Consider the following 16,336-nt stretch of genomic DNA (forward strand, 5'->3'; position numbering starts at 1 on the left):
ACGGTCTCATGAATTACGTATATCTATAACACGATTTGTACCTATTATCGTGTGTTGGACTACAGTAGTTTAATTCTTACAACGGTCATCACTCCAAGAGACAGATTTTGTTTTCAGAGACATCCTTTAGGGATCTTATTGGCTCCTGAGATCTTCCAGAGGGAAATGACCAAGCTGCTAGAGGGACATGAGCGCAGTGTAGTGGTCATGAATGATATTCTAGTTTATGGCAAAGCTAAAGAGATGCACAACAAGAATCTAGAGGCGGTTTTGTAGACAGTCCAGGTGTTTGGACTAAAGCTTAATAAAGACAAATGCCATTACAGTAAATAAGAGCTCTGGTTCTTCGGGCAAATCATCAACAGTGATGTCACTGAACTCCGACAAGTACTAGGTGTGGTAAATTACCTCGCAAATTTCCTACCCGACTTGTCTACAGTGCTGCACATACTCAATGAACTGCTCAAGAAGGATCCTGCATGGCTGTGGGAACAAGCCACAAAGAAAACATTAGCACGGTCAATGTTTACTGATGCTCCTGATGTGCTTCAACATTAAAGTGGTGTCCCAGGCAAGTCAAAAAAGACAGGTAAAAACTCATCTCTTCCATGAGCACTTAATCTTATCATAAAAAAAATAAAAAAAATAAAAATAAAAACCTCTTCCTCTTCTATTTCTCTTTTCTTCCCTTTTTCTGTTTTTTGCTACTCTGAGTAGTATACAAATCTTGGTATTCAGGGCACTTTTTGCGTTTCTTTGCCTCTTCTTGACGGATCGCTTCCTGTACTTCTGAGTTGTAAGTCACTTTGGATAAAAGCGTCTGCTAAATGCAAATCCACGCCACACTGCCTGTCCTGGAGAAGCATTTGCGACCACGCCACATAAGCCTTGCGCAAGTAGCTGAAAAGGACAAATAAGCTAAAGCAGCTTACAAGAATTTCTTTGACAAAAGACATTCAGTCCATATGCTTCCCCACTTAAACCCAGGTGGATTGGGAGAAGGCATGGTGCACATCAGGTACAATTGTGAATCACACAAAGGAGCCACAATCTTATCTGGGTCAGATACAGGTGTAACAGGCGTCACCTACAGCGGGTGGGGCTCACGGAAACTGATTCTGTAAAGATTGACATGGACAGTTTCACACAAACACCACTAGCACAACACACACAGGAGCATTACACACCTGTCATGAATGCAGAGCAAGTTACACCAGACTCGGTTCCTAGGCCTAAAATTACCTCTATTGGCAGGGTAAAAAAAACTGCCTGTTTATTACAAAGGGTTAATCTAACAAAGGGGTGTTTAATACTACATTACCTGTAAAGCTTTCCATTACAGTAGCATTCCTGTATGTGATGCAGTGCTGTCTAAGGGCCTGAAGATCACAGGCGTAGTTTTCCTGCCTTGACCCTTACGCACAGAGATTATTGAGAGATATTATGCACTGTAGATGATGATAACTTCAAACTCTTTGCAATTTTTCTCTGAGAAATTTCTTTCTGATATTGCTCCACTATTTTTCACTGCAGCATTGGGGGAATTGGTGATCCTCTGCCCATCTTGACTTCTAAGAGACACTGCCACTCTGAGAGGCTCTTTTTATACCCAATCATTTTGCCAATTGTACCTAATAAGTAGCAAATTGGTCCTCCAGCTGTTCCTTATATGTACATTTCACTTTTCTGCCCTCTTATTGCTGTCCCAACTTTTTTGGAATGTGTAGCTCTCATGAAATCCAAAATAAGCCAATATTTGGCATGACATTGCAAAATGTCTCACTTTCAACATTATATATGTTATCTATATTCTATTGTGAATAAAATATAAGTTTATGAGATCTGTAAATTATTGCATTGCTTTTTTTATTTTACAATTTGTACAGTCCCAACTTTTTTGGAATCGGGTTTGTATGACTGGATGTAACTTTTGATACTTTCTGGTAAAAGTGGCTGTCCTGTTGATTTTGTCCTGTCAGTGTGGCTCTCCTAAATTTTTTTTTAAAAAAAAGCGAATACCACTGTCCTAAAGAGTATAGAAATATTGAAATGACTTCCTTCACATGAAAAATCTAATTAAAGTGGTTCTTTTAAGGCTCATTTCCATTAGCTCTTAGGTCAAAGTAAACCATAATTTAGTAGATATGTGTTAAATTGTGAATTTTATATTGATCTTTTACAGGGAAACAGACAAAAATATTTTTCAGTCACGAGTGTATCTAATTTTTGACAAATGACTTCCTCTTTAGAATATGAACATTCATCCTTCTAAAACCAAATCATGGTTCATGGCTATAACAAAAAAAAAAAAAAAAAATTGTATGGATAATGGCTATTAACAAATGTAATGTCCCACTCTAAATGCCTGTTTAAAAAACGAATAGGTCAGCACGGGGGAAAAATTGTAGCATGTAATTTCATCAGATGTTTAACGTGAACTATTTCTTAGACATTTACAGACTAATTGGTATATAGACCTGATATCTTGTTCATTGTGTTAAATATTTTCTTGGTTATCACATATTTTATTACACAGTATAGAACATATTTTCTGTATATTTTGCTTCAGCATGCAATTCTGCATTTTCAGTGTGTTAGCTCAGTTCAGCATGCTTATGTTGGAAAAGTAAACAAATGCAGGAACTCTTCTTGAAATGCGGAACATCTTTGATTTCAAGTAAAATGACTATGTTAAAGAATGTACTACTCCTCTATAAAGTTGAGGAAATGCAAGAAGGAAGAAACACCAGCATTGATGATATTGTTTATCGTCACAAGATGTACAAGCTTTACCTTAGTTTGATTAAGTTGAGAATTAGCTATAAACTCTATATGATGTGCATCATTTGCAGTACTTGTATTGTAACTATGTCTGTATGTTAAATAAATAAATTAATAAATAAATAAATAAAAATTGTTCCATTCAGCCATGGCTTCATGCCAGTATTTTGCTTTTTGTTTAGTTTTGGATTGTACTTGGCATTTCTGAAAATCTCCAGGACCATGTGATCTTGTGAACACATTTCTTGGTATTCTGTGTGTTTTTCATTCCACATTATTTGCTCTCTTTTTTAGCTTCTTGGTTGATAATGTTGACTGAAAAGGTTTTACCACTGGCAAACACATGAAAGGTACATCTTTGAGGACACATCCCTATAGTGACAAGCTGTTAATCTCTTAGGCCTGGTTTCACAGACAAGGCTTAAGCTGGTCCCAGACTAAAATGCATGTTTGGTTCCATTAATGTTAACAATTCTTAAAGGAATAACCAGATAGCAATACAGAGACTTTATTTTAAGAGTGTATGTTTCTGGGTTCCCTACACTGTACAAAATATCACCTTGGTTTTACTCCAAAAAATTGAGGCAGCTATGTACATCAGACATTAAGTATTTTAAACTCATCTGATTTAGTCTGACCAAATGTCTTAAACATACATCCCTACATACAAATGAGTAAGCATCATTAAAACTAGATGTAAAATAACTTGTACGACATGCATTAGTTCTAATTCATTATAAGCAGTATATAAAAAATAGACTTAATAGGACATTAAACAGCAATAACAAGCCTTCTACTTTATCTTGCTTAAAAACATGATAAAAAAGGATAAATAAATTATTTAGTTAATAAATTAAACTAAAAAATCTTCTTACCACTAGTACACAATTAAATTAAGTTGTGACAAAAAGTTCATAGAAATATAATATTGAACAAGTAGCAAACATTCTCGTTTTGAGTGACTGCTTCCATTTCAGCAGCCGGAAAAAAAGAAGAAAATCCACGACTTTCCAAACAAGGAAATAAAGACATGCAAGATGCGAGCAGTGCCTCGCAACACAACAAAAGCAAGAAGCACTGTTATAAAATTACCCTGAAATAATATGAGAAAAAATGCTATTTATGTTGCAATATGGACAAATGTTTTAGTATGTTGTAAATGCAATGTCTACAAACACTAGATTACAAATGTAACTACAGAAATTAATAACAGGTGTAATTACATGAAGGTAAAAAATTTTTTTATGTAAGTACAACGTAAAAACATGTATGTAGACAATAAGTGCATTGTATTAAATTATTAATAAAAATGTATAAATGCATAGTAGTTAAAAGTGGATCCAAATTGACTGTTATTTTTAAAACATTTTTTATGTAGTATTTATTTAACCAAAGAATCATTTTTATCATTGTTGAAAACCATTTAAACCTTGTCACATACACTTTACATTATAGAAAATTTTCTTTATCCACCTTATTCTAATACACCCCATGATGCTTTGTGCGAATTATGGGAGTAACAACACATTTTTTAAACTTTTTAAACATCATTTCTACTCACCCTTCAACCATCAAACATTAAAAGGACTTTTAAAAATGTAAAAGCATCAACATGGTACTTCCAACAGACTATGAATAACGCCAAAAGCACAATTCTTTCCATAGCAATAAAAGGTGGATTAAATATCACAGTAGTAATATATATCTGTAACATACACGGCTTAAAATACATAACAAAACAATATAACATACATATAACAACAGCATACATGGCTTAACATAACATAACACATAACATGATGATTACTGTACGGCTTTGCATACATAACACATAACATAACCTAACATGACATAACATACATGGCTTAATCAAAAATGTTTATTAATTTAGCATTGCATGATACTATTTCAAAGTGTTTTCTGTTATTTTGACAGGCAATACATTGTATTCACCTGAAAACAAACCTGGAAAGAGACTTGAGGATATGAGGAGAAAAACAAGAGATTATTTATGCATTTCAGCGAATTATTAATATATTGTAAATCAGGAGAACAGACCATAAATGTGCAGTATATGTTGTCCTTTTTTATTACAGTGGAATGAAAAGGGTCAAAATTCAATAATCCCGAGGAAAAGAGTGCAGTGACTGAAAAGAGATTTTGCTATAGATATTCTTGTTATAAAATGTCACATCAAAATACCAAGCGTTGCATTATTCTCGTAGTGGCTTTAAAAAAGATGATCAAGTAAAATTGTCGGCTCATTCAGTCAAACTGACGGATAAGCTTTATTTGTAGGTCAACCTTATTATTTGAAATAATTGTTTCAATCTTTTTGAATGTAAGGTTCCCAAGCTCCCAAACCCACCAATAATTCAAAACACAGCAGACTTGTCGTCAGGAATAAGGTGGATAGAGGTAAATGTTTTTTTTAAATTATTAAAATGTTCTTTAAAAATTTTTTATGAACTGTTAACTGAAAGGTTCTTTGGGGAACCAAAAATAGTTCTTCATGGCATCACTGCAAAAAAACACCTTTTGGAACATTTATTTTTAAAAATGTATGGTCTGCTGGTCTAATCACACTTAATAGTATGGTTCTGATTCATTGAATATTTTGTGGATAATCATTCAAAGCGGCTGCATATCAGATCTTACTGCCTTTATCATTTTTGCATCGTCATGGTCATTTTGATTTGCAATCAGATGTTGTTGGTGTTGGCTATGTTTTGTGGTTCTGTAGTCCTCTTGATCCTTAGTGGAGTAGAGCTTTTGAAATATAGGTCATTATTGTCTTGCATGATGTGCAATGTATGAGCCTTAAAGAAACACTCCACCGTTTTTAGAAATAGGGCTTATTCAACTTCTTTCCTACATTCAGATATGTGGTCAAATGCATTTTTGTCTCAGTGCATGCATTGTTTTAGTTTGGAAGGGTCGCCGCTAGCTTAGCTTAGCATAATGAATGGAATCCTATGTTGCCAGCTAGCATGTCCCAAGTAAAAGTGGTCAAACAAAAAAAAAACTCCCACCTAATTACTTCTTGTGGCTTGTGTATTCACAACGAGTATGAATAGCGATAACACCAAAAACATAACATGCTTGGTTACTAACGTAACCTCGGTTCCCTATATGGTAGATACAGTAGATACGGAACAAGTAGCCTACTAAGTCGTTTGTATGTCGTATAAATAAGACAATATGCTACGGGGAAAACTTATTTTTCTCAAATTTTGAAGTCTTTATACAATCAGGCAATCATTTTATATGATTGGTTCAAAAAGTTATAGAAATTGAACTGATGATGAGCAAGCCCGCTCAGGCCTGCTAAAATGGGTGGAGACTCGGGCTAAAAAAGCAGCCATTTCACCATGGCAAATCGATTGGTTTCGGCTGAAGTGACATAATAGGCGTCTTAGTGCGTATCACAGCAAATTGCGCAGTACAAGATTTTAAGTTTCTTAAAGTTTCTTCCTATAGACTGCCCTGCTATAGGCCCTGATATACTGTTTATGTCACACTTTAGAGGGTTGTCGCCTTGGGTTTTGCACCGGAAGGCAAAGATGGCCAGCTTAGAGACATAAAGGTGTCTCGCAGATGGAGCTCTGGCCTGAGAAATAGTGTTTAAGAACTTGTGTCTGTCTTCCCTGGTTCGCTTGATTACCTGGGGAATCAGAGCAATCGGGGAAAAACATAAAGGAGGAGGCTGGGCCGATCATGGGCCAACGCATTCCGCATTCATTGCAACGCATTCATTTTGAGAAATATGTTGGGCAGTGATGATTGTCTTCTGAGGCAAAGAGGTCGATCTCTGCCTTTCTGAAAACATCCCAAATCTTCTAAACCGAGTGAGGGTGGAGCGACCATTCCTCTGAAGAAGGGTTGCTCCGAGACAGGATGTCCACCCCTACTTTCAGTAGGTCCTGCTCTCAGAGAGAGAGTATTGCACTGAGCCCACTATACACTGCAAAAAAATGCTCTTCTTATTTAGTTTTTTTGTTTGTTTGTTTGTTTCCAGTCCAAATATCAAAAAAATCTTAAATCAAGATGCATTTACTAGATAAGTAAAATGACATAAGATATTTTTTCTTGTTTTCTGGGGGAAAATGTTCAAATTAAGTAGGTTTTTGCTTAAAACAGGCAAATTGATCTGCCAATTGGGTGAGAAAAATAATCTTATTTCTGACTGAAACCTTGTTTATTGTTTCCGTCCTAAACAGAAATAAGATTATTTTTCTCACCCCATTGGCAGATCATTTTGCCTGTTTTAAGCAAAAACTCACTACATTTGGATATTTTCTCCCAGAAAACAAGAACATATATCTTATGTCATATTACTTATCAAATGCATCTTGATTTAAAAATTGTTAGCTATTTACACTGTTAAACCTGGCTGTAGATTTCTGGGTAAATAACTGTCAATAACTGAAAATAAAATTGCCAGTATTGAGCTTTAACATCACTGGAAGGTATTTTACTGTAAAATGAGGTGAGGTTATGCTGCACTAATAATAAACTACAGTACATTACTTTCAGTGCCCATGAAGGGAAATAACTTTAATATTAACTGGTAAATTACTGGGGCCTGTTCTTCGTATGTCGCTAACAGTTTGCTGGATTTGATTGTTGACGATTTGGCATGATCTCGGATTGTTTGGTTCTTCAACGCTCATCTTGGGGGCGTATTACAGAAAGATCTTAACTTTAGAATCCTATCGTATCTGTTTGGTAACCATGGCAATTCCAGTTAGGACCGCATTTAGGACAAAGGCTATAACAGAATGACATTTCTTAAATGCATAATCTTATCTTAAAGGACAACTCAGGCAAAATTTTAAGTTTATCTTGATCGTTATATCTTTGTGAGTACAGTCTATAGAAAAAAAAAAAGAACCAGATTGGTGCTTGCAACACGGAGTTATTACAGTTAATGCCCAGAGCCCCCCCAGAAGCTTTGGGGGCATAAACGTAAAGGGTGTCTTTGTGCCTCTTAACGGACACAAAATGCAATTAAAATGTCTGTTCAACATGAACAGGTCCCTCACATGACAACGAGATGCGTTTAGCCACTTAGCCATTGTTTAAATTCACCTGTTTTAGACGGCTAGCTGTGTCTCGTGTGAAGTCCCATGGGGACTCAGCGGTAGCCGGAAAAATAGTCCAGTCGAGAAGAGCATCGTGTTTATTAAGAGGCTCTGCTCATCGGCTCGTCGGTCCTCAGTATTGAACGTGTCCGAGAGAAAAAGTTTTCGATTCTGTACTGCTGATCCTGAGGACCGCTGCTCGACTCGTTCAGTTACTCGCGCATGCTCAGTATCAGCTGCTTGTGAGTTCATCAGATCTCTCAGCAAAACATGTCTCAGTTCAGTGAACGGTTGGAGTTACAACTTATAATTCAAGACATTAGTTTATTTATATTCGGAGGGACTGTCACTCATGTCAGAAAGTGAGTAACTAAAGTAACTTGTGGGATCAGCGCTGAATTGAGACGTGAACCGTTTAGAACAATCCAGTCCGATTTGGTGAACTGGTTCGCCCGGTTCACTAAAAAGAACTGGTTCAAAAGAACCGGTTCAAAAGAACGATTCGTTCGTGACCAGACATCACTAGAGTGATGATCCGATTGGGTTCACGAGTGAAGAAGAAATTGTTTGTGTTTGTGCCTTTCCAAATTGTAAAAATTTGCAGCGAACACTTGACTAACTTACAAAGACACAACACAGCCGGGCCGGTTGAAGAAAAATGCCATTCCGTGGTTAAAGACGGGTGCAGCCACTGTAGAGGTAATGTAAACTTTATTTATCCTTCCATTTGGGCACACCCGGCTTGAGCAAAGATGTGCCGTAATTTAAAATAATCTTGCTTTACACACATGACGCTCTTCCCAACTGGACTGCCTTTTTTCCGGCTATCGCTGAGTCCCCACGGGACTTCACACAAGACACAGCTAGCCATCTAAAACAGGTGAATTTAAACAATGGCTAAGTGGCTAAACGCATCTCGTTGTCATGTAAGGGACCTGTTCATGTTGGACGGACATTTTAATTGCATTTTGTGTCTGTTAAGAGGCACAAAGACACCCTTTACATGCATGCCCCCAAAGCTGCCGTTTTAGCTGGGGGGGGGGGGGGGGGGCTCTGGGCATTAACTGTAATAACTCCGTGTTGCAAGCACCAATCCGGTTCTTTTATGTTTCTATAGACTGTAATCACAAAGATATAATGATCAAAATAAACTTAAAAATTCTCCGGAGTTGTCCTTTAACTCTGGATAGGAAATGGGTATTACAGAAGCATCCTAACTCAAAAAATCCTTAAAGCATTAACTTAACTTTAAAAAGACCCCATTGGTGTCCTAACTTCAAACCTTTTTGAAATCCAGCGGTAAAAATCACAGTACAAAAAAACATTTTTTGAGAGTGTTACATTTATGAATTATATAAGATGAAGAGCAGCAAAGTTTTGATGGTGAAGACTTTGAGAACCAAGAGAATGTGCTGTGCTTTGCTGGTAAAATGCTTGTAAATAATGATAGACTCCCAGGACACATGATTTTGCAGTTGATTTTACACATGATTTTACCGGTCGCTCTTCACTGGCGTAAAGTTGCTTTGGCGCTGAACGTTCGATATCCGCAAATTTAAGGACCGTCTCTAAAGTTACATTGGTATACCTACACATTTCTAACTTCATTAGCATTTGAACGGAATATGTAAAAGGCCTGTATCATAGCTGACACCTAGATGAACACTTTTGACAGTTTTGATACTGTAAGACATGAACGGACACTGTCATTCCGTTCAATTGCTGTTGAAGTTAGAAATGTGTAGCAATTTCGTATGTAACTTTAGAGACGGTCCCTACATTTGCAAATTTTGAACGTTTTCTTTCTTTCTTTTTCTTCTTTTTTTGTGCAAAAGGTGATTTATAAAACAGGCTTTAATTTTTCAACGGAGCTTATCAAAATATCAATTTCTGCCGCACTGGAATTAAAGGGGTCAGTGTATATTTTGGCCATTCGATTTTCCTTATAGAAACGGGTATTCAAAAACAAAAAACGGCTCCTTTTTCGTTTTTTCATTTTTTAAACAAAACGAAAAACAAGAATTCAGCATGATTTTTCGTTTTTCGTTCAGAGGTAGAAAATGAATAAACAGCTTGAATATTCGATTTCTACACGTGGTTGCGGTAATTATACGCCCGTGTCTGCTGATTGGTCAGCCGAAGATCAAACTGCTCTTCCTTAGTTCAGCACAGCAGAATAAAAGTCCTGCACTGCAACAGCTGTACGGATTGTTAACGCATTTATTGCAGCTACATTTAATCTTTTATTAATCAAACAACCAGACTAATGAATGGCTCGACACTGACCAGGCTGACCAATCAGCAGACACAGGCGTATAATTACCGCAACCACGTGTAGAAATCGAATATTCAAGCTGTTTATTCATTTTCTACCTCTGAACGAAAAACGAAAAATCATGCTGAATTCTTGTTTTTCATTTTGTTTAAAAAATGAAAAACGAAAAAGGAGCCATTTTTTGTTTTTGAATACCCGTTTCTTTAAGGAAAATCGAATGGCCAAGATATAGACTGACCTAAAAGCACGCTGTTGTTTCTCCATTTTAATTTTCGATTTACCTCAGAAGCAGTTTGCGAGTTGTTGGTTGCTTGGTAACAGACCTGAAAGTTGATTACCCAACTCCATTGAGTGGTTTAAGATTTCCTAACTACAGATAAAATGATCTTGTAAGATAGGATAAGAATCCTAAATCAAGTTAAGATTTGCTTCTGTAATACGAAATTGTGAAAAATCCTAAATTAACTTATTATATCTTAAGATAAGATAGAAAGTTTCTGTAATACGCCCCTGGATTTGATTTCATAGCAACAATCCCTTAGCTTAAACCTGCTCAGGAGCAGGGCTGTATGTTTGAGCCTAAACGAGCAGGTGTCACCCATTTGGAGTTTGTTTGCTACTCTTACATTCTGTGTTGAGAACTCCAATTGTAGATTTGTATGTTTTCAGACTGAAAATGAATCGCACAACTACAAGTTAGTTAATGAATCAAATATTTGTGTTTTTTATAAATACATAATGTAAAGTTAGATTGTTTATATGCATGGTTTTATATAGCTTCCTGATTAGCAAGTTTTTTTAGCCTCTCCTCACTAGTAATAACCTACATGTTGTGTAGAACATTTTTCCTGGAGTAACTGCATTTATCAGCAATTGAACAACTTGTTTTATCGTTGCTTTCATTTTTCTTAGTTAGTCAGGCTTTGCCACAATGTGCAGATGCAAACTTTCCAATTTGCCTTTTCACCAACTAACTTTTTTTATACAAAACAACACCAACATAGAGCAAATATTGACGAAAACTTCAACCCGAATGTCAGTGGAAAATGATCTACATCTACTAGTCACACCAAGGCTCATCATGCATGGTAAGTATGAAATATATGGTAAATAATGAATGTGTTTTGGCAGTTTTTATGGTGAGTTCATATTTCAGGAGCCTTCTAAATTCATCTAAGTGGATGATCAGCATTGAGTGGAAAGTGACACATATTGCGTTGATGAGCAGTTCGATTTCTCTGTGGCGCTCTGTGTTTTTCAGCGTCTTCTATGTTTTTAACATTGAATACGAGTCAGCCAGTGCCACATTAGAACTCATTGAAAGGTACATGTGCAATCATGTAACATGAGTTTGCCACAGTTGTGCATTTTTTTTAATTTATATATTATTTTGTAGTATATTGTTTAATTTCTCAACTGTTTTATTTTTGTTACTCCATTTCTAAAATAGTTGTTGTCGGATTCACTCAACCGTTTTTTAGTGAGGATTAATCCTGAGGGGACAAAGTGTGCTTTCAAAGGTGGAACCAGCTGGAAAACTGTCATCTGCGAAGAAAGATTCAAAACAAATCTACAACATGTGCATACATTTTTGTAGTGGCTCACTGAATTTGTGTGGAAAACATACAACTAACTGAAAGTATGTTTGTTAATGGTATGTTTGTACGGATATAAGAAGGTAATTTAATTTATGTTAACATAAATAACCTGAGGGTCATTAGTGGCTGATATGTAGATTTAGGTGTTGTATCCAAGTTTACATTTTTTTGGGGGGGGGGGGGGGGGGGGAGATTTGACATATCTTGAAAATATTTGTATCTTTATGTTATGTTTGTTGATATTATTGTTATGAATGAGCAAATTATTATTATTATTTTTATTTTTTTCATTTGTTTTTTTGTAATTCTGTTATGTTGGCAATAGATAAACACCTAAGTAATAAAGTCAATTTGTGTAAAGATTTAAAAATTCTTTCTATTTAAAAAAAATGTAAAAGTAATAAAGAATAATTCATAAGTTGAAGAGTACCACAATAAGTACTGCATTATAAATTATTTAAATGTATATGCAGTATGGTATTACTGTACAATAATTAACAGAAACCACTGCTGCCAGATATTAACTGTAATGCTGGTTTTATGGCATAAAACTGGCAACACTATTGCCAGTTAGTCACTGTATTGGTATAGACACAGTACTATACTATATGTTAAAGCTAAATACTGGCGATTTTACAGTTATTTACCCAGAAATCTACAGGAAGGTTTAACAGTGTAAATATCTAACAATAGCCACACAAATGTAATGCAGGCAATGCATTTATATAACAAAATGAAATATAAAAACCCTGCCTCTTTTTGTTTCAAAATAAATAAATAATATGGTTCAGACAAGTGTACGTATATATGATTATCACTGTAATAAAATTACATAAAACACAGCCAAGTCTCTTTTTGTTAAATGTCAGTTTGTGTGATCAATGATATAAGAGATGTTGCTATAAAGCGAACAATTCAATCAAACAACGTAAGAGCTATCTACAAGGTTAATTTACCATAAAATATAAAACTTCACTTTTCCCAGCTCAGCCAAAGCAATCTGCCAGGGAAAAAAATGTAGATTCATGTGACCAAAAATTGCCTGTTAAATCTACACAAGACAAATTATATATCATGCTTTACCACTACAGAGATATCAGAGCCAGCAGCAGACGTCAGTAGGACTAGCCGAGGAAAGGTTGCTCTCGGCGGGTTAACGAGCGCTGAGCGCCTGCTGATCAACTGGATCTCAACTTACAATGCCAGATAGGCACTCTCTTTATAAATAAACCACACATTTGAGCTTTAAACAACTACGTTCTCGCCTGAAAAGGACTTAAAACTAAAATTTTTGTCACATTGACTGTAGTATTTTTAAATTACGCATTGTTTCTCGTCTTATTGATGCTTGCTGGTCAGTGCTAAACATTCTGGGATACTGGTCTGTCTAAAGTTCACAAGTCTCCTCTCGATGCATCCTCGATAAAAGGGGAGGATCAAGGACACATCCGGGTATTTGAACTGTACTTGGCTAGATGTGAACTTTGAACTGGAACAGTACTTGCAGCGACGGATGACGATTCACAATTGAGATTGATGACGATTCCTCCTGTCCTCTGCAGTTTGTTTTCCCCAGTCAAACTTGGCAAGTCTGAACTACCAAGGATGCAAGTCAGAAGTTTGCGTACTTGGTATTAAGGCCCTAGTCTCTACCCATTTCAGAGGGCTTGAGCGTGCTCACTCACCATTGGTTTGCACGTGCCGTGCCGTCATTGGTTCAATTCCTTTAACTTTGAACCAATCAATGTGCAGTATACACTGCGTGATTGTATAAAGGCTTATGAATCAGAGAAAAAGGAGTTTTCCCCATAGCGTCTTGTCTTATTTATATTAATAAGACGAATGGCACAGTATTCAATAACGATAAACATATATTTAAAAAATATTTTTACATTTTAAAGAATAGCAGAGTTCACACCACAGCTAGAGTCATAAACTCAAGCATTTAAATTGGTAGATGACAGAACGGAGGTGCATTATAATAATAAACAGAACATTATTATGTTTTGGTATGGATGCTAACATAATTATTCTTATAGTTCTTCACATTCTTTGTGTGAACAAGCATCTAGTTCATTTTGGGTAAACGTAATGAGAGTTTACAGTTACACTTTTTAAAAAAGAACAACTTTGCCCATTAAGAATCTTAAGAAAGTTTCACAATACCGCATAAATACTTTAAGCTCTAAGATGTTTTCTTGTTTTGTAGTTTGAGTATTTTACAGCACTGATACTAATGTTTTGGTGTTTTCGATTTTGCTTTGAGGGGCACAAAGAGTTTTATTGGTTTTATTGGTTTCTTCGTTGATTGACATGGGCCATGATTGGAGCCTTTCTCAAAGTGGAAGAAGACGTGACTTGACGGAGGTATAGTGAGAGATGAGGAAACCTGTGAGGCTGGTCCAGTGTTAGTGGTTTTATCAGGTTCATCAGTATCTTGAGACACTACGACATTGGGAAACTTATCACCAAGCAATCTTTTAACAGGGCTTAACTTTTTGTTTCTTGTGTTTGCTCCCGGTTTTACACAAGCTGTAAAACTTGACATGTCAGATGAGGTCTTGAGGTCTTGAGATTCCAGCAAGCTACGTCACATTTTTGTTTGGATTCCAGATCTCTGACAGTGTTGCCTAATAACTTTAATGGCAAAGGCGGCAAATAGTTTCCATAGTTTCATGTTTAACATGCGTTTTCGTCGATCAGATCACAAGTGTATTATACCTAATACAGATGTAAACCAGGTTCAAAACTTTTTGAGCTTTTCCACTTTTGACCACTTACACTTCGAAGGTAGTCGACAACACATTTGACTGGATTGCTTTCATGTGGTCAAGTGTGTTCGAACAACGACAGAAGACCCCCTCTGCCTACTAACCTAACGCATAAACATTATGGCGTGCTAGCCAGTAGGGATTTAAATGTTGTCGGCTGAAGAACCAAGTTGGGTTTGAAGATACATTTTTTTACCAAGCACAATGTTCTCTCACCATTCCTGATTTGTAACACACTCACAGCGTTTGCCATCTTGCGGCTGTCAGAGCAGAAATGAAAGCTGCTGTTCTCCATGTTTTTCCTCGTCTCCAGTCGCATTCATATGTAATATGCTTAGCTTATTACGTCCATTAGACTGAAAGATTAATAAAAGCCCATTTACCTGCCCATTGACACTCCCCTTGAAGAAATCAGGACATAAGTGGTTGAAAGTGGACAAAAGAGACCGGTTAAAACATCAGGTGTAAATAAGTATGTGTCTGCTACATCTACTTGTGATCAATCGATCAAAACTGATTTTAATACGAGGTGTAAACAGGGCCTAAGTCAAATTTTTTTGCCAACACATGTATGATGCTATGGAGTGTAAGTATTTTAAAAAGGTTAGGCTCAGTGAGATTTTTTTCAATGTTTTTGAGATAAGTCTTTAATGCTCACTAGGGCAGGGTTATTTTTTTCTATAATACAGTAAAATATTGTGAAATAATATTTAGAATAAAAAAATTTATTTCAATACATGAGTTTTAAAGGGTTAGTTCACCCACAAATTTTACTTTGCCCATAATACCCTCAAGTCATTCTAGGTGTATATGACATTCTTCTTTCTGACGAATACAATCATTTTATAGTTATATTTAAAAAATATCTTGGAATTAAAAACGAAAGGAGGTCTATAAAAGAAGTCTATAAAAGGGCATCTATTGTGTGTGTGTGCGCGTGTGTGCGTGTGTGTGTGTGTGTGTGTGTGTGTGTGTGTGTGTGTGTGTGTGTGTGTGTGTATGTGTGTGTGTGTGTGTGTGTGTGTGTGTGTGTGTGTGTGTGTGTGTGTGTGTGTGCGCGTGTGTGTGTGCGTGTGTGTGCGCGCGCGTGTGTGTGTGTGTGTGTGTGTGTGTGTGTGTGTGTGTGTGTGTGTGTGTGTGTGGAGGGCGGTTAATGAAGGCCTTCTGAAGCGAAGCTATACGTTTGTGTGCAAAAATGATCCGTATTTAAAAGAGGCCAATCCCAAATCCACCACCACTGTTACGTTCATATGTGCAGGGATTGTTTAAAAGACAATATGGGGTGGGAGAAAAACTACGTTCATGAATTTATTCAACATGACTCTATGCTGTATTCATAGCTATGATTCACCGTACAATCATGAAGGAGTGGCCATTCAAACTAGGTTTCCATGTCATGTGAGTGTAAGGTGTGGAGAGTTGGTCACTTGAATGTGATTGGTGGATGTTATGTGAAACCTATAAATGTTGTGTGGGAAAAAAGCCAGATTACAGAACGTTTTAGTATATCTTTTGCAATTTTTGTCAAACACTGCTTTTATTTTTGTTTTCTTTTTCCCCCCATAGATTTTAAATTATTTTATATCTTTAACTTATAGCTTTAACTCTGTGCAACAGTGACATCGAAAATCAATAATCAAATTATTAGTATTCAGCTAACATAGAATTATTATTATTATTATTATTATTATTATTATTATTATTATTATTATTATTATTATTATTATTATTATTGTTGTTGTTCTTCTTCTTCTTTTTTTCTGGCCTGAATGGACTAAATTTAATTTGTTTTTCTGGAATCATGTCTAACTAAATACCATTCATGCA

The sequence above is a fragment of the Pseudorasbora parva genome, chromosome 4 (genome assembly GCF_024679245.1).
Source record: "Pseudorasbora parva isolate DD20220531a chromosome 4, ASM2467924v1, whole genome shotgun sequence".
NCBI classification, from domain to species: Eukaryota; Metazoa; Chordata; class Actinopteri; order Cypriniformes; family Gobionidae; genus Pseudorasbora; species Pseudorasbora parva.